General features: G+C 41.4%; 38 non-coding genes across 38 annotated transcripts; all 38 read right to left on the bottom strand.

Moving 5' to 3' along the window:
- Window positions 1–140: 140 nt before the first annotated feature.
- TRNAG-UCC (transfer RNA glycine (anticodon UCC)) lies at window positions 141–212 on the bottom strand. The gene has a single exon. It is a non-coding gene; the product is annotated as a tRNA-Gly (tRNA).
- Window positions 213–1022: 810 nt separating this feature from the next.
- On the bottom strand, window positions 1023–1094 carry TRNAG-UCC (transfer RNA glycine (anticodon UCC)). Its single transcript has one exon. It is a non-coding gene; the product is annotated as a tRNA-Gly (tRNA).
- Window positions 1095–1460: 366 nt separating this feature from the next.
- On the bottom strand, window positions 1461–1532 carry TRNAG-UCC (transfer RNA glycine (anticodon UCC)). Its single transcript has one exon. It is a non-coding gene; the product is annotated as a tRNA-Gly (tRNA).
- Window positions 1533–2044: 512 nt separating this feature from the next.
- Window positions 2045–2116, bottom strand: TRNAG-UCC (transfer RNA glycine (anticodon UCC)). The gene has a single exon. It is a non-coding gene; the product is annotated as a tRNA-Gly (tRNA).
- Window positions 2117–2616: 500 nt separating this feature from the next.
- Window positions 2617–2688, bottom strand: TRNAG-UCC (transfer RNA glycine (anticodon UCC)). The gene has a single exon. It is a non-coding gene; the product is annotated as a tRNA-Gly (tRNA).
- A 71-nt stretch (window positions 2689–2759) lies between these two features.
- On the bottom strand, window positions 2760–2831 carry TRNAG-UCC (transfer RNA glycine (anticodon UCC)). The gene has a single exon. It is a non-coding gene; the product is annotated as a tRNA-Gly (tRNA).
- A 71-nt stretch (window positions 2832–2902) lies between these two features.
- TRNAG-UCC (transfer RNA glycine (anticodon UCC)) lies at window positions 2903–2974 on the bottom strand. The gene has a single exon. It is a non-coding gene; the product is annotated as a tRNA-Gly (tRNA).
- Window positions 2975–3045: 71 nt separating this feature from the next.
- TRNAG-UCC (transfer RNA glycine (anticodon UCC)) lies at window positions 3046–3117 on the bottom strand. The gene has a single exon. It is a non-coding gene; the product is annotated as a tRNA-Gly (tRNA).
- A 369-nt stretch (window positions 3118–3486) lies between these two features.
- On the bottom strand, window positions 3487–3558 carry TRNAG-UCC (transfer RNA glycine (anticodon UCC)). The gene has a single exon. It is a non-coding gene; the product is annotated as a tRNA-Gly (tRNA).
- A 512-nt stretch (window positions 3559–4070) lies between these two features.
- Window positions 4071–4142, bottom strand: TRNAG-UCC (transfer RNA glycine (anticodon UCC)). Its single transcript has one exon. It is a non-coding gene; the product is annotated as a tRNA-Gly (tRNA).
- Window positions 4143–4642: 500 nt separating this feature from the next.
- Window positions 4643–4714, bottom strand: TRNAG-UCC (transfer RNA glycine (anticodon UCC)). Its single transcript has one exon. It is a non-coding gene; the product is annotated as a tRNA-Gly (tRNA).
- A 71-nt stretch (window positions 4715–4785) lies between these two features.
- TRNAG-UCC (transfer RNA glycine (anticodon UCC)) lies at window positions 4786–4857 on the bottom strand. The gene has a single exon. It is a non-coding gene; the product is annotated as a tRNA-Gly (tRNA).
- A 71-nt stretch (window positions 4858–4928) lies between these two features.
- TRNAG-UCC (transfer RNA glycine (anticodon UCC)) lies at window positions 4929–5000 on the bottom strand. The gene has a single exon. It is a non-coding gene; the product is annotated as a tRNA-Gly (tRNA).
- Window positions 5001–5071: 71 nt separating this feature from the next.
- On the bottom strand, window positions 5072–5143 carry TRNAG-UCC (transfer RNA glycine (anticodon UCC)). The gene has a single exon. It is a non-coding gene; the product is annotated as a tRNA-Gly (tRNA).
- Window positions 5144–5357: 214 nt separating this feature from the next.
- On the bottom strand, window positions 5358–5429 carry TRNAG-UCC (transfer RNA glycine (anticodon UCC)). Its single transcript has one exon. It is a non-coding gene; the product is annotated as a tRNA-Gly (tRNA).
- A 226-nt stretch (window positions 5430–5655) lies between these two features.
- Window positions 5656–5727, bottom strand: TRNAG-UCC (transfer RNA glycine (anticodon UCC)). Its single transcript has one exon. It is a non-coding gene; the product is annotated as a tRNA-Gly (tRNA).
- Window positions 5728–5798: 71 nt separating this feature from the next.
- TRNAG-CCC (transfer RNA glycine (anticodon CCC)) lies at window positions 5799–5870 on the bottom strand. The gene has a single exon. It is a non-coding gene; the product is annotated as a tRNA-Gly (tRNA).
- A 667-nt stretch (window positions 5871–6537) lies between these two features.
- On the bottom strand, window positions 6538–6609 carry TRNAG-UCC (transfer RNA glycine (anticodon UCC)). The gene has a single exon. It is a non-coding gene; the product is annotated as a tRNA-Gly (tRNA).
- A 512-nt stretch (window positions 6610–7121) lies between these two features.
- TRNAG-UCC (transfer RNA glycine (anticodon UCC)) lies at window positions 7122–7193 on the bottom strand. The gene has a single exon. It is a non-coding gene; the product is annotated as a tRNA-Gly (tRNA).
- A 359-nt stretch (window positions 7194–7552) lies between these two features.
- Window positions 7553–7624, bottom strand: TRNAG-ACC (transfer RNA glycine (anticodon ACC)). The gene has a single exon. It is a non-coding gene; the product is annotated as a tRNA-Gly (tRNA).
- A 71-nt stretch (window positions 7625–7695) lies between these two features.
- On the bottom strand, window positions 7696–7767 carry TRNAG-UCC (transfer RNA glycine (anticodon UCC)). Its single transcript has one exon. It is a non-coding gene; the product is annotated as a tRNA-Gly (tRNA).
- A 512-nt stretch (window positions 7768–8279) lies between these two features.
- Window positions 8280–8351, bottom strand: TRNAG-UCC (transfer RNA glycine (anticodon UCC)). The gene has a single exon. It is a non-coding gene; the product is annotated as a tRNA-Gly (tRNA).
- Window positions 8352–8422: 71 nt separating this feature from the next.
- On the bottom strand, window positions 8423–8494 carry TRNAG-UCC (transfer RNA glycine (anticodon UCC)). The gene has a single exon. It is a non-coding gene; the product is annotated as a tRNA-Gly (tRNA).
- Window positions 8495–8708: 214 nt separating this feature from the next.
- TRNAG-UCC (transfer RNA glycine (anticodon UCC)) lies at window positions 8709–8780 on the bottom strand. The gene has a single exon. It is a non-coding gene; the product is annotated as a tRNA-Gly (tRNA).
- A 214-nt stretch (window positions 8781–8994) lies between these two features.
- Window positions 8995–9066, bottom strand: TRNAG-UCC (transfer RNA glycine (anticodon UCC)). The gene has a single exon. It is a non-coding gene; the product is annotated as a tRNA-Gly (tRNA).
- Window positions 9067–9137: 71 nt separating this feature from the next.
- Window positions 9138–9209, bottom strand: TRNAG-UCC (transfer RNA glycine (anticodon UCC)). Its single transcript has one exon. It is a non-coding gene; the product is annotated as a tRNA-Gly (tRNA).
- A 667-nt stretch (window positions 9210–9876) lies between these two features.
- Window positions 9877–9948, bottom strand: TRNAG-UCC (transfer RNA glycine (anticodon UCC)). Its single transcript has one exon. It is a non-coding gene; the product is annotated as a tRNA-Gly (tRNA).
- Window positions 9949–10019: 71 nt separating this feature from the next.
- On the bottom strand, window positions 10020–10091 carry TRNAG-UCC (transfer RNA glycine (anticodon UCC)). The gene has a single exon. It is a non-coding gene; the product is annotated as a tRNA-Gly (tRNA).
- Window positions 10092–10305: 214 nt separating this feature from the next.
- Window positions 10306–10377, bottom strand: TRNAG-UCC (transfer RNA glycine (anticodon UCC)). The gene has a single exon. It is a non-coding gene; the product is annotated as a tRNA-Gly (tRNA).
- Window positions 10378–10448: 71 nt separating this feature from the next.
- TRNAG-UCC (transfer RNA glycine (anticodon UCC)) lies at window positions 10449–10520 on the bottom strand. Its single transcript has one exon. It is a non-coding gene; the product is annotated as a tRNA-Gly (tRNA).
- A 71-nt stretch (window positions 10521–10591) lies between these two features.
- TRNAG-UCC (transfer RNA glycine (anticodon UCC)) lies at window positions 10592–10663 on the bottom strand. The gene has a single exon. It is a non-coding gene; the product is annotated as a tRNA-Gly (tRNA).
- Window positions 10664–10734: 71 nt separating this feature from the next.
- TRNAG-UCC (transfer RNA glycine (anticodon UCC)) lies at window positions 10735–10806 on the bottom strand. Its single transcript has one exon. It is a non-coding gene; the product is annotated as a tRNA-Gly (tRNA).
- Window positions 10807–10877: 71 nt separating this feature from the next.
- Window positions 10878–10949, bottom strand: TRNAG-UCC (transfer RNA glycine (anticodon UCC)). The gene has a single exon. It is a non-coding gene; the product is annotated as a tRNA-Gly (tRNA).
- A 71-nt stretch (window positions 10950–11020) lies between these two features.
- Window positions 11021–11092, bottom strand: TRNAG-UCC (transfer RNA glycine (anticodon UCC)). Its single transcript has one exon. It is a non-coding gene; the product is annotated as a tRNA-Gly (tRNA).
- A 71-nt stretch (window positions 11093–11163) lies between these two features.
- Window positions 11164–11235, bottom strand: TRNAG-UCC (transfer RNA glycine (anticodon UCC)). The gene has a single exon. It is a non-coding gene; the product is annotated as a tRNA-Gly (tRNA).
- A 369-nt stretch (window positions 11236–11604) lies between these two features.
- On the bottom strand, window positions 11605–11676 carry TRNAG-UCC (transfer RNA glycine (anticodon UCC)). The gene has a single exon. It is a non-coding gene; the product is annotated as a tRNA-Gly (tRNA).
- Window positions 11677–12176: 500 nt separating this feature from the next.
- On the bottom strand, window positions 12177–12248 carry TRNAG-UCC (transfer RNA glycine (anticodon UCC)). Its single transcript has one exon. It is a non-coding gene; the product is annotated as a tRNA-Gly (tRNA).
- A 643-nt stretch (window positions 12249–12891) lies between these two features.
- TRNAG-UCC (transfer RNA glycine (anticodon UCC)) lies at window positions 12892–12963 on the bottom strand. Its single transcript has one exon. It is a non-coding gene; the product is annotated as a tRNA-Gly (tRNA).
- Between the last annotated feature and the right edge of the window lie 12538 nt (window positions 12964–25501).

Below are 25501 nucleotides of genomic sequence, written 5' to 3'. Positions count from 1 at the left end.
TCGAACCCGGGTCAACTGCTTGGAAAGCAGCTATGCTCACCACTATATATAGTGGTACACCACCATCGCGATGTGAATTATCTTTTTCAATATTATTATTCATAGCGATACACGGGGATAACATATAAAGAAGAAGGGCGTGCGATGGCCGGGAATCGAACCCGGGTCAACTGCTTGGAAGGCAGCTATGCTCACCACTATACCACCATCGCGATGTGAATTATCTTTTTCAATATTATTATTCATAGCGATACACGGGGATAACATATAAAGAAGAAGCGCGTGCGATGGCCGGGAATCGAACCCGGGTCAACTGCTTGGAAGGCAGCTATGCTCACCACTATATATAGTGGTATACCACCATCGCGATGTGAAGTATCTTGATAAGTATTATTATTCCTAGCGATCCACTAGAATAACATATAAGGAAAAAGCACGTGCGATCGCGGGGAATCGAACCCGGGTCAACTGCTTGGAAGGCAGCTATGCTCACCAATATACCACCATCACGATGTGAAGTATCTTGATCAATATTATTATTCATAGCGATACACTGGAATAACATATAAAGAAGAAGCGCGTGCGATGGCCGGGAATCGAACCCGGGTCAACTGCTTGGAAGGCAGCTATGCTCAACACTATATATAGTGGTATACCACCATCGCGAAGTGAAGTATCTTTTTCAATATTATTATTCATAGCGATACACGGGGATAACATATAAAGAAGAAGGGCGTGCGATGGCCGGGAATCGAACCCGGGTCAACTGCTTGGAAGGCAGCTCTGCTCACCACTATACCACCATCGCGATGTGAATTATCTTTTTCAATATTATTATTCATAGCGATACACGGGGATAACATATAAAGAAGAAGCGCGTGAGATGGCCGGGAATCGAACCCGGGTCAACTGCTTGGAAGGCAGCTATGCTCACCACTATACCACCATCGCGATGTGCAGTATCTTGATAAAAATTATTATTCATAGCGATACACTGGAATAAAATATAAAGAAGAAGCGCGTGCGATGGCCGGGAATCGAACCCGGGTCAACTGCTTGGAAGGCAGCTATGCTCACCACTATACCACCATCGCGATGTGAATTATCTTTTTCAATATTATTATTCATAGCGAAACACGGGGATAACATATAAAGAAGAAGCGCGTGCGATGACCGGGAATCGAACCCGGGTCAACTGCTTGGAAGACAGTTATGCTCACCACTATACCACCATCGCGATTAGAAGTATCTTGATAAATATTATTATTCATAGGGATACACTGGAATAAAATATAAAGAAGCGCGTGCGATGGCCGGGAATCGAACCCGGGTCAACTGCTTTGAAGGCAGCTATGCTCACCACTATATATAGTGGTATACCACCATCGCGATGTGAAGTATCTTGATAAGTATTATTATTCATAGCGATCCACTGGAATAACATATAAAGAAAAAGCGCGTGCGATGGCCGGGAATCGAACCCGGGTCAACTGCTTGGAAGACAGCTATGCTCACCACTATACCACCATCGCGATTTGAAGTATCTTGATCAATATTATTATTCATAGCGATACACTGGAATAACATATAAAGAAGAAGCGCGTGCGATGGCCGGGAATCGAACCCGGGTCAACTGCTTGGAAGGCAGCTATGCTCTCCACTATATATAGTGGTATACCACCATCGCGATGTGAAGTATCTTGATAAGTATTATTATTCATAGCGATCCACTGGAATAACATATAAAGAAAAAGCGCGTGCGATGGCCGGGAATCGAATCCGGGTCAACTGCTTGGACGACAGCTATGCTCACCACTGTACCACCATCGCGATGTGCAGTATCTTGATAAATATTATTATTCATAGCGATACACTGGAATAAAATATAAAGAAGAAGCGCGTGCGATGGCGGGGAATCGAACCCGGGTCAACTGCTTGGAAGGCAGCTATGCTCACCACTATACCACCATCGCGATGTGAAGTATCTTGATAAATATTATTATTCATAGCGATACACTGGAATAACATAGAAAGAAGAAGCGCGTGCGATGGCCGGGAATCGAACCCGGGTCAACTGCTTGGAAGGCAGCTATGCTCACCACTATACCACCATCGCGATGTGAATTACCTTTTTCAATATTATTATTCATAGCGATACACGGGGATAACATATAAAGAAGAAGCGCGTGCGATGGCCGGGAATCGAACCCGGGTCAACTGCTTGGACGACAGCTATGCTCACCACTATACCACCATCGCGATGTGCAGTATCTTGATAAATATTATTATTCATAGCGATACACTGGAATAAAATATAAAGAAGAAGCGCGTGCGATGGCGGGGAATCGAACCCGGGTCAACTGCTTGGAAGGCAGCTATGCTCACCACTATACCACCATCGCGATGTGAATTATCTTTTTCAATATTATTATTCATAGCGATACACGGGGATAACATATAAAGAAGAAGCGCGTGCGATGGCCGGGAATCGAACCCGGGTCAACTGCTTGGAAGGCAGCTATGCTCACCACTATACCACCTTCGCGATGTGAAGTATCTTGATCAATATTATTATTGATAGCGATACACTGGAATAACATGTAAAGAAGAAGCGCGTGCGATGGCCGGGAATCGAACCCGGGTCAACTGCTTGGAAGGCAGCTATGCTCACCACTATACCACCATCGCAATGTGAATTATCTTTTTCAATATTATTATTCATAGCGATACACGGGGATAACATGTAAAGAAGAAGCGCGTGCGATGGCCGGGAATCGAACCCGGGTCAACTGCTTGGAAGGCAGCTATGCTCACCACTATACCACCATCGCGATGTGAAGTATCTTGATCAATATTATTATTGATAGCGATACACGGGGATAACATAAAAAGAAGAAGGGCGTGCGATGGCCGGGAATCGAACCCGGGTCAACTGCTTGGAAGGCAGCTATGCTCACCACTATACCACCATCGCGATGTGAATTATCTTTTTCAATATTATTATTCATAGCGATACACGGGGATAACATATAAAGAAGAAGGGCGTGCGATGGCCGGGAATCGAACCCGGGTCAACTGCTTGGAAGGCAGCTATGCTCACCACTATACCACCATCGCGATGTGAATTATCTTTTTCAATATTATTATTCATAGCGATACACGGGGATAACATATAAAGAAGAAGCGCGTGCGATGACCGGGAATCGAACCCGGGTCAACTACTTGAAAGACAGTTATGCTCACCACTATACCACCATCGCGATTAGAAGTATCTTGATAAATATTATTATTCATAGGGATACACTGGAATAAAATATAAAGAAGAAGCGCGTGCGATGGCCGGGAATCGAACCCGGGTCAACTGCTTGGAAGGCAGCTATGCTCACCACTATATATAGTGGTATACCACCATCGCGATGTGAAGTATCTTGATAAGTATTATTATTCATAGCGATCCACTGGAATAACATATAAAGAAAAAGCGCGTGCGATGGCCGGGAATCGAACCCGGGTCAACTGCTTGGAAGACAGCTATGCTCACCACTATACCACCATCGCGATTTGAAGTATCTTGATCAATATTATTATTCATAGCGATACACTGGAATAACATATAAAGAAGAAGCGCGTGCGATGGCCGGGAATCGAACCCGGGTCAACTGCTTGGAAGGCAGCTATGCTCTCCACTATATATAGTGGTATACCACCATCGCGATGTGAAGTATCTTGATAAGTATTATTATTCATAGCGATCCACTGGAATAACATATAAAGAAAAAGCGCGTGCGATGGCCGGGAATCGAATCCGGGTCAACTGCTTGGACGACAGCTATGCTCACCACTGTACCACCATCGCGATGTGCAGTATCTTGATAAATATTATTATTCATAGCGATACACTGGAATAAAATATAAAGAAGAAGCGCGTGCGATGGCGGGGAATCGAACCCGGGTCAACTGCTTGGAAGGCAGCTATGCTCACCACTATACCACCATCGCGATGTGAAGTATCTTGATAAATATTATTATTCATAGCGATACACTGGAATAACATAGAAAGAAGAAGCGCGTGCGATGGCCGGGAATCGAACCCGGGTCAACTGCTTGGAAGGCAGCTATGCTCACCACTATACCACCATCGCGATGTGAATTACCTTTTTCAATATTATTATTCATAGCGATACACGGGGATAACATATAAAGAAGAAGCGCGTGCGATGGCCGGGAATCGAACCCGGGTCAACTGCTTGGACGACAGCTATGCTCACCACTATACCACCATCGCAATGTGCAGTATCTTGATAAATATTATTATTCATAGCGATACACTGGAATAAAATATAAAGAAGAAGCGCGTGCGATGGCGGGGAATCGAACCCGGGTCAACTGCTTGGAAGGCAGCTATGCTCACCACTATACCACCATCGCGATGTGAAGTATCTTGATAAATATTATTATTCATAGCGATACACTGGAATAACATAGAAAGAAGAAGCGCGTGCGATGGCCGGGAATCGAACCCGGGTCAACTGCTTGGAAGGCAGCTATGCTCAAAACTATACCACCTTCGCGATGTGAAGTATCTTGATCAATATTATTATTGATAGCGATACACTGGAATAACATGTAAAGAATAAGCGCGTGCGATGTCCGGGAATCGAACCCGGGTCAACTGCTTGGAAGGCAGCTATGCTCACCACTACACCACCATCGCGATGTGAAATATCTTTTTCAATATTATTATTCATAGCGATACACGGGGATAACATATAAAGAAGAAGCGCGTGCGATGGCCGGGAATCGAACCCGGGTCAACTGCTTGGAAGGCAGCTATGCTCACCACTATACCACCATCGCGATGTGAATTATATTTTTCAATATTATTATTGATAGCGATACACTGGAATAACATGTAAAGAAGAAGCGCGTGCGATGGCCGGGAATCGAACCCGGGTCAACTGCTTGGAAGGCAGCTATGCTCACCACTATACCACCATCGCGATGTGAATTATCTTTTTCAATATTATTATTCATAGCGATACACGGGGATAACATATAAAGAAGAAGCGCGTGCGATGGCCGGGAATCGAACCCAGGTCAACTGCTTGGAAGGCAGTTATGCTCACCACTATACCACCATCGCGATGTGAATTATCTTTTTCAATATTATTATTCATAGCGATACACGGGGATAACATATAAAGAAGAAGCGCGTGCGATGGCCGGGAATCGAACCCGGGTCAACTGCTTGGAAGGCAGCTATGCTCACCACTATACCACCTTCGCGATGTGAAGTATCTTGATCAATATTATTATTGATAGCGATACACTGGAATAACATGTAAAGAAGAAGCGCGTGCGATGGCCGGGAATCGAACCCGGGTCAACTGCTTGGAAGGCAGCTATGCTCACCACTATACCACCATCGCAATGTGAATTATCTTTTTCAATATTATTATTCATAGCGATACACGGGGATAACATGTAAAGAAGAAGCGCGTGCGATGGCCGGGAATCAAACCCGGGTCAACTGTTTGGAAAGCAGCTATGCTCACCACTAAATATAGTGGTACACCACCATCGCGATGTGAATTATCTTTTTCAATTTTATTATTCATAGCGATACACGGGGATAACATAAAAAGAAGAAGGGCGTGCGATGGCCGGGAATCGAACCCGGGTCAACTGCTTGGAAGGCAGCTATGCTCACCACTATACCACCATCGCGATGTGAATTATCTTTTTCAATATTATTATTCATAGCGATACACGGGGATAACATATAAAGAAGAAGGGCGTGCGATGGCCGGGAATCGAACCCGGGTCAACTGCTTGGGAGGCAGCTATGCTCACCACTATACCACCATCGCGATGTGAATTATCTTTTTCAATATTATTATTCATAGCGATACACGGGGATAACATATAAAGAAGAAGCGCGTGCGATGACCGGGAATCGAACCCGGGTCAACTGCTTGGAAGGCAGCTATGCCCACCACTATATATAGTGGTATACCACCATCGCGATGTGAAGTATCTTAATCAATATTATTATTCATAGCGATACACTGGAATAACATATAAAGAAGAAGCGCGTGCGATGGCCGGGAATCGAACCCGGGTCAACTGCTTGGAAGGCAGCTATGCTCACCACTATATATAGTGGTATACCACCATCGCGATGTGAAGTATCTTGATAAGTATTATTATTCATAGCGATCCACTGGAATAACATATAAAGAAAAAGCGCGTGCGATGGCCGGGAATTTAACCCGGGTCAACTGCTTGGAAGGCAGCTATGCTCACCACTATACCACCATCGCGATGTGAATTATCTTTTTCAATATTATTATTCATAGCGATACACGGGGATTACATATAAAGAAGAAGCGCGTGCGATGGCCGGGAAACGAACCCGGGTCAACAGCTTGGAAGGCAGCTATGCTCACCACTATACCACCATCGCGATGTTAAGTATCTTGATAAATATTATTATTCATAGTGATACACTGGAATAACATAGAAAGAAGAAGCGCGTGCGATGGCCGGGAATCGAACCCGGGTCAACTGCTTGGAAGGCAGCTATGCTCACCACTATACCACCATCGCGATGTGAATTATCTTTTTCAATATTATTATTCATAGCGATACACGGGGATAACATATAAAGAAGAAGCGCGTGCGATGGCCGGGAATCGAACCCGGGTCAACTGCTTGGAAGGCAGCTATGCTCTCCACTATATATAGTGGTATACCACCATCGCGATGTGAAGTATCTTGATAAGTATTATTATTCATAGCGATCCACTGGAATAACATATAAAGAAGAAGCGCGTGCGATGGCGGGGAATCGAACCCGGGTCAACTGCTTGGAAGGCAGCTATGCTCACCACTATACCACCATCGCGATGTGAAGTATCTTGATAAATATTATTATTCATAGCGATACACTGGAATAACATAGAAAGAAGAAGCGCGTGCGATGGCCGGGAATCGAACCCGGGTCAACTGCTTGGACCGCAGCTATGCTCACCACTATACCACCATCGCGATGTGAATCATCTTTTTCAATATTATTATTCATAGCGATACACGGGGATAACATGTAAAGAAGAAGCGCGTGCGATGGCCGGGAATCGAACCCGGGTCAACTGCTTGGAAGGCAGTTATGCTCACCACTATACCACCATCGCGATGTGAATTATCTTTTTCAATATTATTATTCATAGCGATACACGGAGATAACATATAAAGAAGAAGCGCGTGCGATGGCCGGGAACCTAACCCGGGTCAACTGCTTGAAAGGCAGCTATGCTCACCACTATACCACCTTCGCGATGTGAAGTATCTTGATCAATATTATTATTGATAGCGATACACTGGAATAACATGTAAAGAAGAAGCGCGTGCGATGGCCGTTAATCGAACCCGGGTCAACTGCTTGGAAGGCAGCTATGCTCACCACTATACCACCATCGCGATGAGACTTATCTTTTTTTCAATATTATTATTCATAGCGATACACGGGGATAACATATAAAGAAGAAGCGCGTGCGATGGCCGGGAATCGAACCCGGGTCAACTGCTTGGTAGGCAGCTATGCTCACCACTATACCACCATCGCGATGTGAATTATCTTTTTCAATATTATTATTCATAGCGATACACGGGGATAACATATAAAGAAGAAGCGCGTGCGATGGCCGGGAATCGAACCCGGGTCAACTGCTTGGAAGGCAGCTATGCTCACCACTATACCACCATCGCGATGTGAATTATCTTTTTCAATATTATTATTCATAGCGATACACGGGGATAACATATAAAGAAGAAGCGCGTGCGATGGCCGGGAATCGAACCCGGGTCAACTGCTTGGAAGGCAGCTATGCTCACCACTATACCACCCTCGCGATATGAAGTATCTTGATAAGTATTATTATTCATAGCGATCCACTGGAATAACATATAAAGAAAAAGCGCGTGCGATGGCCGGGAATCGAACCCGGGTCAACTGCTTGGAAGGCAGCTATGCTCACCACTATATATAGTGGTATACCACCATCGCGATGTGAAGTATCTTGATAAGTATTATTATTCATAGCGATCCACTGGAATAACATATAAAGAAAAAGCGCGTGCGGTGGCCGGGAATCGAACCCGGGTCAACTGCTTGGACGACAGCTATGCTCACCACTATACCACCATCGCGATGTGAAGTATCTTGATATATATTATTATTCATAGCGATACACTGGAATAACATAGAAAGAAGAAGCGCGTGCGATGGCCGGGAATCGAACCCGGGTCAACTGCTTGGAAGGCAGCTATGCTCACCACTATACCACCATCGCGATGTGAATTACCTTTTTCAATATTATTATTCATAGCGATACACGGGGATAACATATAAAGAAGAAGCGCGTGCGATGGCCGGGAATCGAACCCGGGTCAACTGCTTGGAAGGCAGTTATGCTCACCACTATACCACCATCGCGACGTGAATTATCTTTTTCAATATTATTATTCATAGCGATACACGGGGATAACATATAAAGAAGAAGTGCGTGCGATGGCCGGGAATCGAACCCGGGTCAACTGCTTGGAAGGCAGCTATGCTCAAAACTATACCACCTTCGCGATGTGAAGTATCTTGATCAATATTATTATTGATAGCGATACACTGGAATAACATGTAAAGAAGAAGCGCGTGCGATGGCCGGGAATCGAACCCGGGTCAACTGCTTGGAAGGCAGCTATGCTCACCACTACACCACCATCGCGATGTGAAGTATCTTGATCAATATTATTATTGATAGCGATACACTGGAATAACATGTTAAGAAGAAGCGCGTGCGATGGCCGTTAATCGAACCCGGGTCAACTGCTTGGAAGGCAGCTATGCTCACCACTATACCACCATCGCGATGTGACTTATCTTTTTCAATATTATTATTCATAGCGATAAACGGGGATAACATATAAAGAAGAAGCGCGTGCGATGGCCGGGAATCGAACCCGGGTCAACTGCTTGGAAGGCAGCTATGCTCACCACTATACCACCATCGCGATGTGAATTATCTTTTTCAATATTATTATTCATAGCGATACACGGGGATAACATATAAAGAAGAAGCGCGTGCGATGGCCGGGAATCGAACCCGGGTCAACTGCTTGGAAGGCAGCTATGCTCACCACTATACCACCATCGCGATGTGAATTATCTTTTTCAATATTATTATTCATAGCGATACACGGGGATAACATATAAAGAAGAAGCGCGTGCGATGGCCGGGAATCGAACCCGGGTCAACTGCTTGGAAGGCAGCTATGCTCACCACTATACCACCCTCGCGATATGAAGTATCTTGATCAATATTATTATTGAAAGCGATACACTGGAATAACATATAAAGAAGAAGCGCGTGCGATGGCCGGGAATCGAACCCGGGTCAACTGCTTGGAAGGCAGCTATGCTTTCCACTATATATAGTGGTATACCACCATCACGATGTGAAGTATCTTGATAAGTATTATTATTCATAGCGATCCACTGGAATAACATATAAAGAAAAAGCGCGTGCGATGGCCGGGAATCGAACCCGGGTCAACTGCTTGGAAGGCAGCTATGCTCACCACTATATATAGTGGTATACCACCATCGCGATGTGAAGTATCTTGATAAGTATTATTATTCATAGCGATCCACTGGAATAACATATAAAGAAAAAGCGCGTGCGGTGGCCGGGAATCGAACCCGGGTCAACTGCTTGGACGACAGCTATGCTCACCACTATACCACCATCGCGATGTGAAGTATCTTGATAAATATTATTATTCATAGCGATACACTGGAATAACATAGAAAGAAGAAGCGCGTGCGATGGCCGGGAATCGAACCCGGGTCAACTGCTTGGAAGGCAGCTATGCTCACCACTATACCACCATCGCGATGTGAATTACCTTTTTCAATATTATTATTCATAGCGATACACGGGGATAACATATAAAGAAGAAGCGCGTGCGATGGCCGGGAATCGAACCCGGGTCAACTGCTTGGAAGGCAGTTATGCTCACCACTATACCACCATCGCGACGTGAATTATCTTTTTCAATATTATTATTCATAGCGATACACGGGGATAACATATAAAGAAGAAGTGCGTGCGATGGCCGGGAATCGAACCCGGGTCAACTGCTTGGAAGGCAGCTATGCTCAAAACTATACCACCTTCGCGATGTGAAGTATCTTGATCAATATTATTATTGATAGCGATACACTGGAATAACATGTAAAGAAGAAGCGCGTGCGATGGCCGGGAATCGAACCCGGGTCAACTGCTTGGAAGGCAGCTATGCTCACCACTACACCACCATCGCGATGTGAAATATCCTTTTCAATATTATTATTCATAGCGATACACGGGGATAACATATAAAGAAGAAGCGCGTGCGATGGCCGGGAATCGAACCCGGATCAACTGCTTGGAAGGCAGCTATGCTCACCACTATACCACCATCGCGATGTGAATTATCTTTTTCAATATTTTTATTCATAGCGATACACGGGGATAACATATAAAGAAGAAGCGCGTGCGATGGCCGGGAATCGAACCCGGGTCAACTGCTTGGAAGGCAGCTATGCTCACCACTATACCACCATCGCGATGTGAAATACCTTTTTCAATATTATTATTCATAGCGATACACGGGGATAACATATAAAGAAGAAGCGCGTGCGATGGCCGGGAATCGAACCCGGGTCAACTGCTTGGAAGGCAGCTATGCTCACCACTATACCACCATCGCGATGTGAATTATCTTTTTCAATATTATTATTCATAGCGATACACGGGGATAACATATAAAGAAGAAGCGCGTGCGATGGCCGGGAATCGAACCCGGGTCAACTGCTTGGAAGGCAGCTATGCTCACCACTATACCACCATCGCGATCTGAATTATCTTTTTCAATATTATTAATCATAGCGATACACGGGGATAACATATAAAGAAGAAGCGCGTGCGATGGCCGGGAATCGAACCCGGGTCAACTGCTTGGAAGGCAGCTATGCTCACCACTATACCACCATCGCGATGTGAATTATCTTTTTCAATATTATTATTCATAGCGATACACGGGGATAACATATAAAGAAGAAGCGCGTGCGATGGCCGGGAATCGAACCCGGGTCAACTGCTTGGAAGGCAGCTATGCTCACCACTATACCACCATCGCGATGTGAATTATCTTATTCAATATTATTATTCATAGCGATACACGGGGATAACATATGAAGAAGAAGCGCGTGCGATGGCCGGGAATCGAACCCGGGTCAACTGCTTGGAAGGCAGCTATGCTCACCACTATACCACCTTCGCGATGTGAAGTATCTTGATCAATATTATTATTGATAGCGATACACTGGAATAACATGTAAAGAAGAAGCGCGTGCGATGGCCGGGAATCGAACCCGGGTCAACTGCTTGGAAAGCAGCTATGCTCACCACTATATATAGTGGTATACCACCATCGCGATGTGAATTATCTTTTTCAATATTATTATTCATAGCGATACACGGGGATAACATATAAAGAAGAAGGGCGTGCGATGGCCGGGAATCGAACCCGGGTCAACTGCTTGGAAGGCAGCTATGCTCACCACTATACCACCATCGCGATGTGAATTATCTTCTTCAATATTATTATTCATAGCGATACACGGGGATAACATATAAAGAAGAAGCGCGTGCGATGGCGGGGAATCGAATCCGGGTCAACTGCTTTAAAGGCAGCTATGCTCACCACTATACCACCATCGCGATGTGAATTATCTTTTTCAATATTATTATTCATAGCGATACACGGGGATAACATATAAAGAAGAAGCGCGTGCGATGGCCGGGAATCGAACCCGGGTCAACTGCTTGGAAGGCAGCTATGCTCACCACTATACCACCTTCGCGATGTGAAGTATCTTGATCAATATTATTATTGATAGCGATACACTGGAATAACATGTAAAGAAGAAGCGCGTGCTATGGCCGGGAATCGAACCCGGGTCAACTGCTTGGAACGCAGCTATGCTCACCACTATACCACCATCGCGATGTGAATTATCTTTTTCAATATTATTATTCATAGCGATACACGGGGATAACATGTAAAGAAGAAGCGCGTGTGATGGCCGGGAATCGAACCCGGGTCAACTGCTTGGAAGGCAGCTATGCTCACCACTATACCACCATCGCGATGTGAATTATCTTTTTCAATATTATTATTCATAGCGATACACGGGGATAACATATAAAGAAGAAGCGGGTGCGATGGCCGGGAATCGAACCCGGGTCATCTGCTTGGAAGGCAGCTATGCTCACCACTATACCACCATCGCGATGTTAATCATCTTTTTCAATATTATTATTCATAGCGATACACGGGGATAACATATAAAGAAGAAGCGCGTGCGATGGCCGGGAATCGAACCCGGGTCAACTGCTTGGAAGGCAGCTATGCTCACCACTATACCACCCTCGCGATATGAAGTATCTTGATCAATATTATTATTGAAAGCGATACACTGGAATAACATGTAAAGAAGAAGCACGTGCGATGGCTGGGAATCGAACCCGGGTCAACTGCTTGGAAAGCAGTTATGCTCACCACTATACCACCATCGCGATGTGAATTATCTTTTTCAATATTATTATTCATAGCGATACACGGGGATAACATATAAAGAAGAAGCGCGTGCGATGGCCGGGAATCGAACCCGGGTCAACTGCTTGGAAGGCAGCTATGCTCACCACTATACCACCTTCGCGATGTGAAGTATCTTGATCAATATTATTATTGATAGCGATACACTGGAATAACATGTAAAGAAGAAGCGCGTGCGATGGCCGGGAATCGAACCCGGGTCAACTGCTTGGAAGGCAGCTATGCTCACCACTATACCACCATCGCGATGTGAATTATCTTTTTCAATATTATTATTCATAGCGATACACGGGGATAACATATAAAGAAGAAGCGCGTGCGATGGCCGGGAATCGAACCCGGGTCAACTGCTTGGAAGGCAGCTATGAGTTGTTTACCCCCGTCTTTCTGGATACGCGTGGGGGGCGCACCGTGCTTTCCCCCACGCGTCCACAGCTGCGTGACGGGGGGGAATGAAGCGGGGAATCGCGATTCCGCCCCCCCCCTCGGGCGCGTGTCACGCGCGCGTGACCTTAATAATTAATGAGATTAACAGGTGTTTTGAATAATTAATTAGTTCACCTGTCAATCAAGTTCACTAGAGTGCAGGTGTTCAAGGTCAATTAAAAAAGGGTGAATATTAATGAGCGTGGATTACCGTTAGGGGTCATTGACCTGTTATATGGATAGTATAGTAATATGTGTTTGGTAAGCGCGAAAAGGATCAATGAACAAGTGGAGGGGAGTTAAAGTTTGTATTTACTAGTTATAAAGTTTGTACCTTTATAATTAACCGTTAGGGGTATTTGATCTGGTAGCTATTTGGTTGAACTGTTAAAGTTTTGGCGCGAATTTTACATGTGTTTTGGTTAAAAAAGCGCGGGAAATTGTAAGCGTCGATCAATAAGTAGTTACACTCTGTAGGTTTATTATATGTTTGAATATTAATTTATGGCGGGGAAACGGGTAAAGTTTGTACCTTTATAATTACACGTTAGAGTTAATTGACCTGGTAGCTATATGGTTGAACTGTTAAAGTTTTGGCGGGGATTTAACATGCGTTTATGATGATGTAAGTGCGAAAAGGATCAATGAACAAGTGGAGGGGGGTAAAGTTTGTATTTACTAGTATAATCGTTTACATGGTTTAATTACCTGACAACGGTTAGGAAGCGTCTTTGGGATTATGGCCCTGAACAAGTGATCTCTTTTAGTGGATGTTATATGGTTGAGCTTTTAGCATTTTGGCGAGAAAATTATTTAACATGTTCTGAAGACGGTTAGGAAGCGTCTTAAATAATCTTAAGAAGTAAATATTAATGAGTTTTATAAGCTGTGTTTTAACGTTAGGAAGCGCGGTAAAAATGATTCATATTTACGCTAACAACACATAACGGGGTAAAGCTTTTAGGCTGGTTTCGAGTGGTCTCTCTTTTAGCGGTTGTTATAAGAACTCTTAGTCATTTTTGACTTGAAAATTCTTTAACATGTGAAATGATTAGGGTGAAAATGTATCGACCAATTAACAAGCGGTGTCTTGGTTGAACTCTTAGGAAGAAATTGAGAGTTAAAGGTATAATAAAAGGTTACATCATAATAAGCTGTGTTGTAATAACCGTTAGGAAGCGTGGTAAAAATGATTCACTTTTAATGACTGAACATAACGGGATAAAGCTTGTATCGTGTTATAACCTGTCATTCGTGGTCATCTTTATAGTGTCCCACCAGGGGTGTCTCATTGGGTAACAAGTTGTCCCTATATGGTTCGTTAATGATTTTAGCCGCGTCACGTGACACGCACCATCTTATTTACGGTAATTGAAATGGGTCTTCCATAAAGATTGCTGGTGAAAGTTTAACATTTGTCAATGCTTCACCACTAGACTGGTATCTTTGGATTCGGGTAGAAGTTTCAAATATAAGTCACCCCTAATACGGGCACCTTTTTAACGGTTTTTAGGTTATTAATCTTTATGCACATAAAAAGTATAGACTCTTAAACGCGCCTTCCCGAAGCGCGGTAAAAATGATTCATATTTACGCTAACAACACATAACGGGGTAAAGCTTTTAGGCTGGTTTCGAGTGGTCTCTCTTTTAGCGGTTGTTAGTCATTTTGGGCTGGAAAAATTCATGTGTTTTGGCCGCCATCTTTAATGATTCATATTCAAACGGGTTCTGTGTATTGAAAAGGGTGGCTATCTTTGTTATTTTTTAGGAAATTTGCCATATTTACTTTATATCAAGCTTGTGTTTAACAAGTTGTTGCTAACAATTTTTTATATATAAGTAGTATAGTACCCCCTTCCTAGCCAAGCGGGGGCGTGGCTACCGCGTCCCCAGTTGCGTGACGGGGGGGAATGAAGCGGGGAATCGCGTTGCCGACCCCCCCTCGGGCGCGTGTCACGCGCGCGTGACCTGAATAATTAATGAGATTAACAGGTGTTAATTAATGACCTGTCAATCAACTAGAGTAGGTAAGCAAGTGTTTTAAAAAGGGTGAATATTAATGAGCGTGGTATTGTTTAACTAGGTGGATTACCGTTATGGGTCATTGACCTGTTAGATAGTAACATGTGTTTAGGATCATCAAGTAGTTATATTATATGTTTGAATATTAATTTTTGGCGGGAAAGTGTAAGCGTCGCGTGTATATAAATCAACAAGTGGTTAAACTCTTTAGGTTTATTAATGTACACTTATGTTTGACATGATTTTGGCGGGGAAACGGGTATAGTTTGTTTTCTATAGGTCTATTACATGTTTGTATCTTTATAATTAACCGTTAGGGGTAATTGACCTGGTAGCTATATGGTTGTTAAAGTTTTGGCGCGAATTTAACATGTGTTCTGAAGACCGTTAGAAATTGTAAGCGTCGATTAACAAGTAGGAATGGTACGTTTTAACCAATCTGTATGAAATTGGTTTATATGATACAACTAACGTGCTTATTAAGAAAGAGACAAAAATAAATATAAACAGTTTATTTAAATTAAAATTTTAAGGGCGCCACCTAAAATTACATAAATTAGTTGCTAATATAATAAAACATGTTGAATATATTACCCCCTTCCACGATGATTTTGATCCCCGGCGCTAGAAAAAATTCATATTATAATTTCATACGTATTAAAATATATTTAACGAATTACCTTTCCTCAAGTCCAGTACTCGCATTTCCGTCGACAATGACGGGTTGATCAAAATCTCCCGATAGGGAATTGTGGGAGAGTTCGAGGGCGTTGGGGAGTTCCCGGGTGTTGGTGGGTCCGAAGGCGTGGAGGGTGGTGGCAACGTGTCGGGTCCTATTGTTAGAAATTTTATAAAAGTATAATAAAAAATAGAAAATAATTACTTCGAACTGGTCCTAGGTCCGCATTTTCTCCTATAATTTAATATTTATCAATTACTTGTTACAGTATATTATCAAAAGTACATTACTTCCGCGTCCTCTCCCCTTCACTACTTTAATAAAATCTGCTGTAGTGTTAGAAGCCCTAAAATTAGATTTTTTTTTGAAAAGGTTCGTATTAAGACGTTTTACAACTTACATTGTAGTTCAGGAACGAAATGTGATAAAACATGAAAAAATCGCGCCTTTTATACCCGGCAATCTTAACCTAAATATTTGATTTACTATCGCTCGAGGTTAGGTTCGTTTATGGAATTTTTCTCGAGAAAACATTGATTTATTTTAAAAAACCGTTGCGTTAATAGAGTACGTAAAAATTGTTACAAAACCATTAGAAAATGGAGTTTCCTAAGCATCCCGCTAGGGGTTTATTTACCACATGTTGATATAAAAAAACCGTTGCGTTAATAGAGTACGTAAAAAAATTGTTACAAAACCATTAGAAAATGGAGTTTCCTAAGCATCCCGCTAGGGGTTTATTTACCACATGTTGATATAAAAAACCGTTACGAAAAAATACGAGTACCTTAAACCGTTATGAAAATTAGCATGTGTTATAGAAGTTCCTAAGCGTCCCGCTAGGGGATATTTGTTTATTACGAAAAATTACGCATGTATTAATAAAAGCGTTAGAAAAATTAGCATGTGTTATAGAAGTTCCTAAGCGTCCCGCTAGGGGGTTTTGCGACTATAAATAGAGGGACGCGCTTTATTTGCATTTATTTCACAACTTGCATTCGACTTGAAGAAATTGTAAGTAAATTTTAAAATTTGGGGAATTACCTTTTTTAAATGACCGTTTATTGTTAGGAAATTATTCTGGCACGATGGACGTTGATCGCAAAGTAATAGTTTATTAATTCAGTCTATTTTTATACCATTTAATTTAGTTTAATTTTTAGAACCAATCCGAAACACCTCCCTGCTCCCAGGTCAATAAGGTCCGTCGTCGATTAGATTTCGGAAATAAAGTAAATATTAAGAAAACTCGTTTCGAAGTAGACATCCCGAAGAATCAACCTGATATCATAGATTTAACATGCCACGAGGTACTCGATAGCCCTTCGAAACAATCGCCATTCAAACCAGTTGATGCGCCACCCAAAAGCACCCTATCCAAGCCAGGCCCATCTCAACCAGGTCCATCTCAAGCCGGTCCATCTAAGCCAGTAGACGACGGCTGGACGGATATAGTCGTAGAGTTTTCCCGCCATAAAAATTTCGGGATAAAAATTGCAAGTTTCAAAAATAACTTGTATTTAGACGTAAGACGTTACGTCAAAAATAGCGATCGGCCAACCGCGACGAAAGACGGCGTTTGCGTCAAACTAGATTCGGCGTATGAGTTAAAAGAGTATCTAGAACAGATAGTTTATGAAGAAGGTGATTTTCTACTAAGAAACGAGAAGGTTGAAATTCTAGCGGGTCGGCGAGGTGAAGTTCTAGTTTACAAGAACCGTGGACGTCACTACGAAAAACTATTAAACTTGCAGAATTCCGGCGAAGTTTACGACGTCGCGACAACGATTCAAACCGTATTAAATATATACGCAGGACTTTAAAAACACCATGGCCCTCGATCTTAGCACCCGTTTCAACCCTAAAAATTTTTACTCGATAGATAAAATCATTGCCAGTTCTTCTCGAAAGTATAGGTGTAAATCTATGCTATTCGAGTGCAATTTTAAAAATTTAGACCAATTAAACCACGCCGATATCAGTAACCAACTGACCCGTATTTTCCAATCAATATTAGATAGAATTACGGCTGATAATTTAGGCTACACGCGCGTCAGGGTGGTGGTAATTTCCGATGAGCTGCACGATCCGATAAATTTCCAATTAATGAATATTAATGAGTTGACAGCTGAGAGAATTTTAACGGGGATTGAAAAGGTAGCCCAGTCCGTTAAGACAATTTATTTAGATTCACCCCTCCGATTCGACCTAATATTTCTTCAAGATACCCTTATGAGAGGACCCCCTCGCAGCGTTAGAACAAGAAGTTATGAATGTCTAGATCAGTATATCAACCAAGGTAACACATTTATTCCCATTAGAAATACGGACAATTTATGTTTTACGAGAGCCCTGGCGGTGGGAAGAGTTTTGGCCGACTATCAGCATTTAAAAAGTTTAGGACAGGGTGCTAGTTTTAATCAAAACGATTTAAAGACAATTAGAAACGGGCAAAAGCCCGAACAAGAAATTGAAGCTAAAAAATTACACGCCCTAGCGGGGGTTCCCGAAGGCCCCGTAGAAATAATAGACATTAACCGATTCCAAAATATATTACCCGACTACCAAATTATATTAATCTCGGCGGACGATAATTTCGATAAAGTGTTTATTGGTCCCTTCAAAGAAAAACAAATTTTCCTCTTAAAAATTAAAGACCACACCCACGTCGTACGATCTTATTCGGCCATGTTTGGGGCAAAATATTATTGTAAATTTTGTCTTACCCTGTTACATAGTATCAAACAGAAAAAAAGTCACGACTGCAGACCCGAGCTTAAATGCCGCCGGTGTCACGGTCCGGAATTCCACCCTAGTTTAGAACAGGCTACCCGTTGTAATGACTGTAATAGGTATTTTGCCGAACCAAATTGTTTCTCCCAACACGTAGAACTAGGAACCTGTCAAGTTTTAAGGCGCTGTTTAAATTGCGGGAAAGACTATGAAGGCAATCATAATTGCGACAACAAATGCGCTTTTTGCAAAATTGAGCATCCCAAAAACGAGTGTCACGTCCGCCCATTAGAAATAAAATCAAATGAGAAACGACTATGTTATTTTGATTTTGAGACCATAACGACTGACACTGCAATTAGACCAATTTTAATCATTTCCGCGATGCAAGAAGCGCCATTTTCGACCAATTATGATTACCGAAAATTTCACGGCTTTGATTGCGTTCAAAATTTCCTAGATTATTTATTAGCATGCCAGGTGACAGTTAATGGTCGGAAAAAAGATACGGTTACGAGGCCGGTCTTTGAAAACGTCATATTAATTAGCCATTTCGGGAGTGGTTTCGATACGCTCCTTATTCTTAACGGTCTATTAAAACGAAAGATTAAACCCGAGATAATTTATACCGGTTCCAAAGCCCTGGGTATGTTTCTCGCCCAATTTAAAATAGCCTTTATCGATAGTTTCATGTTCCTACCTACAGCCCTTCGAAATTTCTCGAAAACTTTTAAGATTGTCCAAAAGAAAGGTTATTTTTGTTATTCATTCGCTACGGAAAACAATTTAGATTATATCGGCGCCCTCCCCGAGAAAGAATATTTTGGTATCGACAAATTTACGGACGAGGAAATCGTAGAATTTAATCAATGGTACGATTCCCAGCGTTACGTCGTTTTTGATCTAAATAGAGTTTTAACCGAATACGCGATCGATGACGTTAAACTTTTACAGAAAGGATTCGATAGTTTTAGAAATTTATTTTTAAAAACCGTTGATTTTGATTTGTTAGGGTCAAACGCCATAACGTTGCCGGGAGCCGTCACAAATTTATTCCTTAGTAGATTTGTCGAACCAAACACTATCGCGATTGTTCCGGGGACGGGTTATAGGAAACGCCATAGTGTCAAGGCCCTAAAATGGTTAGCTAATTTGGGGAAAAAACTCAACGTGACATTTCAAACGGCTCGATTGCTAGGTGGCGAACATGTAATTTATCCCTATCGCTTAGACGGTTTTTGTTCCTCGCCCGAAATAATTGCCGAATTTTACGGCTGCCATTACCATAAATGCCCACTGCACACTGACCACCAGGCTTACGATAAACAGTTAAAAGATTATAATTTAAATATTTATCTCAAAACCTTAGACCGCGAAAATTTTTTAAAAAAGGAAAAGCCTAATGCACAGTTTATTAGTATATGGGAACACGAGTATGATGAGTTAGTAGAAGACCCAGCAATTGCGAGTTTTTGCGATTCCCTACCCTTTACCAAACCGATAGGAGCGAGAGACGCCATTCGCGGGGGGAGGGTCGAAAACTTTGTAATTTACGCCGAAACCACTCCCGATCGACCAATCAAAGTCGTGGATTTCAATAGTATGTACCCGTCCGTCCAGATGAGTTCCTATAAATATCCCAAATCAAGCCTCGAAATTATAACTTGTAACTTTAATTTTTCCGTTAACGCTTATTTTGGTCTGATTAAAGCTACGGTGCTGCCACCTACCAATTTAAACCTCCCTATTCTCTCAGCTAAAATTAATAGTAAAATTTATTATACTCTCTGCTACAAATGTGCAGCTGAACAATGTTTCGAATGTACCCATACTGATCGAGAGCGTAGCATAACCGACGTGTGGACGACCCCCGAGTTTTATCTAGCGATAGAGTACGGTTACAAAATTATTACAATTCACGAAGTACATCATTACCAAGAGACATTCGATAAAGATTGTCCGCTATTCGATGACTATATTCAAAATCAAAGTTCAAAATTCGTCGTATCCAAAAGACATAATTACATTAGAACAAAAACTTAATTATTTACGAGACTTTAATGAAATTGACGGGTTAGATTTAAATTTAGACGATATAACCGATAATCCCGCTTTAAAAGCTATTGGCAAACTTAGTCTAAACAGTCTGTGGGGCAAAAATTCCATTAATTTAAATCGAGGCCAAAGTGTTTTTATTAATTCTTATAAGGAATTAGTTGAAATTTTGGCCGATAAAACCAAAGAATTAACGGATTTTAAACTACTAGACGATGATATAGCCTTAGTCACCACTCGTTTTCGGGAAGACTACGTTCCAACTTATCGGAAAGGGTCACCAACGATAGGCGCGTTTGTAGCCAGTTACGGCCGTATTAAATTATACAAATTAATGGCTCAAATTGGTTCTAATTTAAATTACGTCGATACTGATTCTGCGTTTCTTTATATGAGTAAAGACTTAAATATTCCGCTAGGGACTACCCTAGGTACATTAGCTGACCAGTATCCCAATGAAAATATAAAAGCCTTTGTTTCCTTGGGATGTAAAGCTTATTCAATTTTATTCGAATCTGGAAAGATTGTCACTAAACTTAAGGGCATTACATTGACTAAAAAAAATCAGTCAATTGTCAAATTTGAAGCTTTGAAGGACCTCGCTACACGCAACCAACAATTGAAATACAGCGTCGAAGTCCCATTTAACGTGAAACGTTTAAAAACGGGGCAGCTATTCCAAAAACCAGCTGAAAAACTCGTTGGATTTACGTCTAACAAGCGAATCTTCAAGAACGACGGTACCAGTATTCCCTTCGGCTACAAAAATGTCAGTAACGCGGCTCAAGTTTAAATCGCCGACCACGTTCCTCATCAGTGGACCGAGTCGATGCGGAAAAACAGTTTGGACTTTTCGGCTTTTAAAAAATCGACACACGCTGTTTGAGAAACCTCCCGAGCGAATCATTTATTGTTATAATATTTGGTCGGAAAAATTCAATGAGCTTAAAAAAATTATACCTGATATCGAGTTTCATCAGGGTTTATTAAGTGAGAAACCTGAAGAAATATTTGATAGTTCTATAAATAACTTGCTCGTTCTCGACGATCTCTCTCAAAGTTGTTTAAATAACGCGTACGTTTCGGAATTATTTCGTGTTGGTAGTCACCACTTAAATTTAACTATATTATTCTTAACCCAAAATGTTTTTGGTCAAGGTCGAGCGGCTCGCGATATTAGCTTGAACTCATCGTACATTGTTCTATTTAAGAGTCCGCGTGATCTAGTTAGATTAAATGTCTCAGTCGACAAGTATTTCCTAATAACCCAAATTTTCTAAGTACTGTGTACAATAATGTAACTGCTTCTCGACCCTATTCTAATATTGTTTTAGATTTAAATCAAGAAACACCAGAACATTTCAAAGTGCGAACAAATTGCTTATTTGAAGAGGGCCCAATGATAACTTTTCTAGAGTAATGGTGACGGGTTTAAAAATAATGTTTAAAAAAAAATTATTCTGTTAAATATATTCTATAAAAAATATGTGAAAATGTTTTCATTGTATAAATTCTTTGTGTTTTTTGAATAAATTTGAATGTATTTATAAAATTGTTTCATTACGTAAGATGACTTGGCCACGAGCGATACGGGAACATAAACCTTATTTAACGCTCATTAAAAAAGCTTCCCCCAGTCAGCGCAAATTTTTAATTAAAAACGCTAGTCCCGTACAATTAAACTCTATTTCTAATATTTGTCTTAATATTACCCGGGGGGCGCTACCTGTAGGCGCAAATAGGAAAAAAATATTACAGCGCTATAAAGCGTGCATCAGAAAACTTGCTCGTAAAAATTTAACCGCCTTAAACCGTCGAAATATTCTAATATCTCAGCGAGGCGGATTCTGGGGTGCAATTCTCGGTTCATTAATTCCCGTGGTTCTTAACCGTATTATTAATCGATGAAAAAATTCGTTTTAGTCCCCGCTGATAGCTATTTTAGCGATACGGCCAAATTAATAGACATTATTCAAAATCAAATGAAAAGTATTATAAATAAACCGATTAAAGTAGGGAGTGAGGAGGATACGTTACGAGAGTATTTAACTATGCTTCAAAGGTACTTTAAAATTAAAGAATTTCAAGGAGTCCCCGCCGTTCGTTTAGAGCCCCCAGCGATGCCTCCTCCATCGAATACGTTAGCTCCTCTTCTCGCACCGGCGCAGATTATACGGCCCGTGGCCCCTCTTCTCGCACCGGCGCAGATGATACGACCCGTAGCTACACCAACAAATTCTCCGAGAAATGTCTCTCGCGGTTCCCCCGTTTCACCCAGTACTACGTTGATTTCTCCCGATCCGATTCCCGTTTATCTACACGCGGAACCGAGACCCCCTCTTCGACCTACTCCCCCAGTCCCGGCGTTTCTACCGGATCATTTGATAGCGGAGTCAACACCGAATATTCCCGAAGCCGTCCACGAAGCACTCCGCCGCGAGTTTGATCCTCTTTCAAGTAGTACACCACGCCGTTCCGAAAGTACCAGTAACATAAGGAACCTCTTCAATACGTCTGAAGGCGCGACGGGTACTACACGAGACAGCGACGCAACGTATAGGCCATCGGCTGAAAGCGTGGAGAATTTATCGGAGGCTGTGTCTCTACCATTTTCGGATAAAGATTTACAAACGAATGAAAAGCACGTGAAGAGGAGACTAAATGTTCGCAAACCTTATCCGACACCTAAAAACAGACGCCGAGCATTAAGCCCTCTTAAAAAATGGAAAAATTGATACAATAAAAAATTTATTGATTACAATATTTATTTTCGTGATTCATTAAATGCAGACACATATTCCATAACGAGATTATGTCATTGATATATAGAGTATCATTATACATATCTAATATTTCTCTATAAGTATACCCCGAACATTTACATACGATATAAAATAAACAATGAGCACCGCATGTTTCCGAGTCAATCGGTTGGATAATATTTTTATTATATACCCACTTTTTAGCTAAATGACCTAAGTTAAAATTGTACGTAACAGGTGAATTTCCAAACGAACAGAAAAATTCTCCCTTTCCCGATTCAATAAACACAGCGACCCAATGAGAACCTGGTTCCGTCGAATCGTCCGTATTTATAATAAAACAATACGTTTTCTGTTTCGGCGCTTTTTTGGGAATCGCGTCTTTGGAAAATGTACCAATATAAAATAATAATCACATTTCAAAAATTCATCAAGCTGATTAGTATTCATGATAGAATCTTTTGTAGTTCTTCGGGATAGAATGAACCCGAGATGACTTGATTATTTTGATCTTGTATGACGTAAACAGGACGAGGTCTATTAATCACTCTCTTATTAGTAAACACTTCCTTCGACCAGTATCCCTTGTAGCCTTTAGTAAACGCTTTCGGGGCTTTTGTTAATCGAACACGTTCACCGACTTTGAATTTGGCTTTTTCCCTAATTGATTTTTTACCGTAAAGATTTTTCCAAACTAAATGCTCATTATCAACCGTTACTTCACACGGTTTGAACCCGGTCGACCTGTGTACACTGTTATTATACGATCTAACAATTTTCGGTAAATCCTTAATGAAATTTGGTTTCTTAGTTTTAGTAATTAAACGATATATTTTGTTCTCGAGAGTTCTATTGGCGCGTTCTACGATTCCGCATTTTATGTCCCCGTAACTTACAAAATGTTTTATATCGTTCTTTTTAAAATAATCCTGTACGGTCTTATTAAGAAATTCCTTCCCTTGATCCGTATTAATTTTCATGGGTTTATTAACTTTGTGAATTTTTTTTAGCGCCTGTAGAACGTCTTTCCCGCTCTTTGTTTTCAAAGGTAACGCGGATAAAAAGCGCGATAAAACGTCAATTTTAACTAAAATATAATTATAATCCGGTTTCAACTCGTTCAAAACTATTAAATCCATTTGATGAATTTCATTCAGTGACGTCACATATGTTGGTGTACGAGCAAATTTAAGCTTTCGGTCTCTATGCAACGTATAGGGGTCTTGCGTTAACAACCATTTTTTAATTTTGGTCTTTGGAATTAAGGGCAAACTTTTTTCTAATCGCTTGACACCGCCTAATCCCCCTGGATTTTCAGTATCGTAATAGACTTTCTCTATGGTTTTATTCATGGCCGCGCGCTTTGACCTTTTAACTTGTAATAAAAATTAAACAAATCATATTCTTAAATTTATACCATTTATTAAACCAAAAATTCTGTAATAATTTCATTTACATCGTTAACCATTGCATGAAATAAATTATATATGTTTAAAGAACAATGTGGGTAGTTTTCGTTAAAATTATTTAGAGTCTTTTGATAATTGACCAGAGGAAGAGCTCTTTTCACATTAGCCGCAAGCCTTTCAGACCAATGCGAAGCTACGGGAAGGCACGTAATGTCATGAGCCAATTGAAAGTGACAAGCTGTATTTTCACAGGATCCCGTTAACGACATTAGAATCTCGGTTAATTCGTCTTTAATACATTTCTTCATACACTGGTAACAGTTTTTTCTCTCCTGAATTTCCGTATTAAGACTTAAGCGAATAATTTTTAACCGCTCCCAGCTTGTTTTACACATTGCAAAACCGTTTGAAGTCGAGTACAAGACATTATACTTGTCATTAGCTCCGCGGACGTGCGAACGCTAATCAATAAATTTACCTCTTTGACATATAAATCCTTCGAGTTTTACGTAATCGGTTAGCCAACTATGAAATCGGGTTGGGGGTTTTGTCAAGTCAAAGAATGTGTCAATTTCATCGGAAAATGTCCATAAGTTTTCCCAAACGTTAAGATTAAATGAAACGTATTTTCTATGCCCTTGGCGTTTAATTTTAAGATCGGTACCCGGAATGTCATTTGAAAGAAAAAATTTCCAG

Source organism: Leiobunum rupestre, chromosome 1 (assembly GCF_980474605.1).
Source record: "Leiobunum rupestre chromosome 1, qqLeiRupe1.1.hap1, whole genome shotgun sequence".
In the NCBI taxonomy this organism is placed as follows: domain Eukaryota; kingdom Metazoa; phylum Arthropoda; class Arachnida; order Opiliones; family Sclerosomatidae; genus Leiobunum; species Leiobunum rupestre.
The sequence above is the reverse complement of the archived record's forward strand: the minus strand, read 5'-3'. Positions and strand labels throughout refer to the sequence as shown.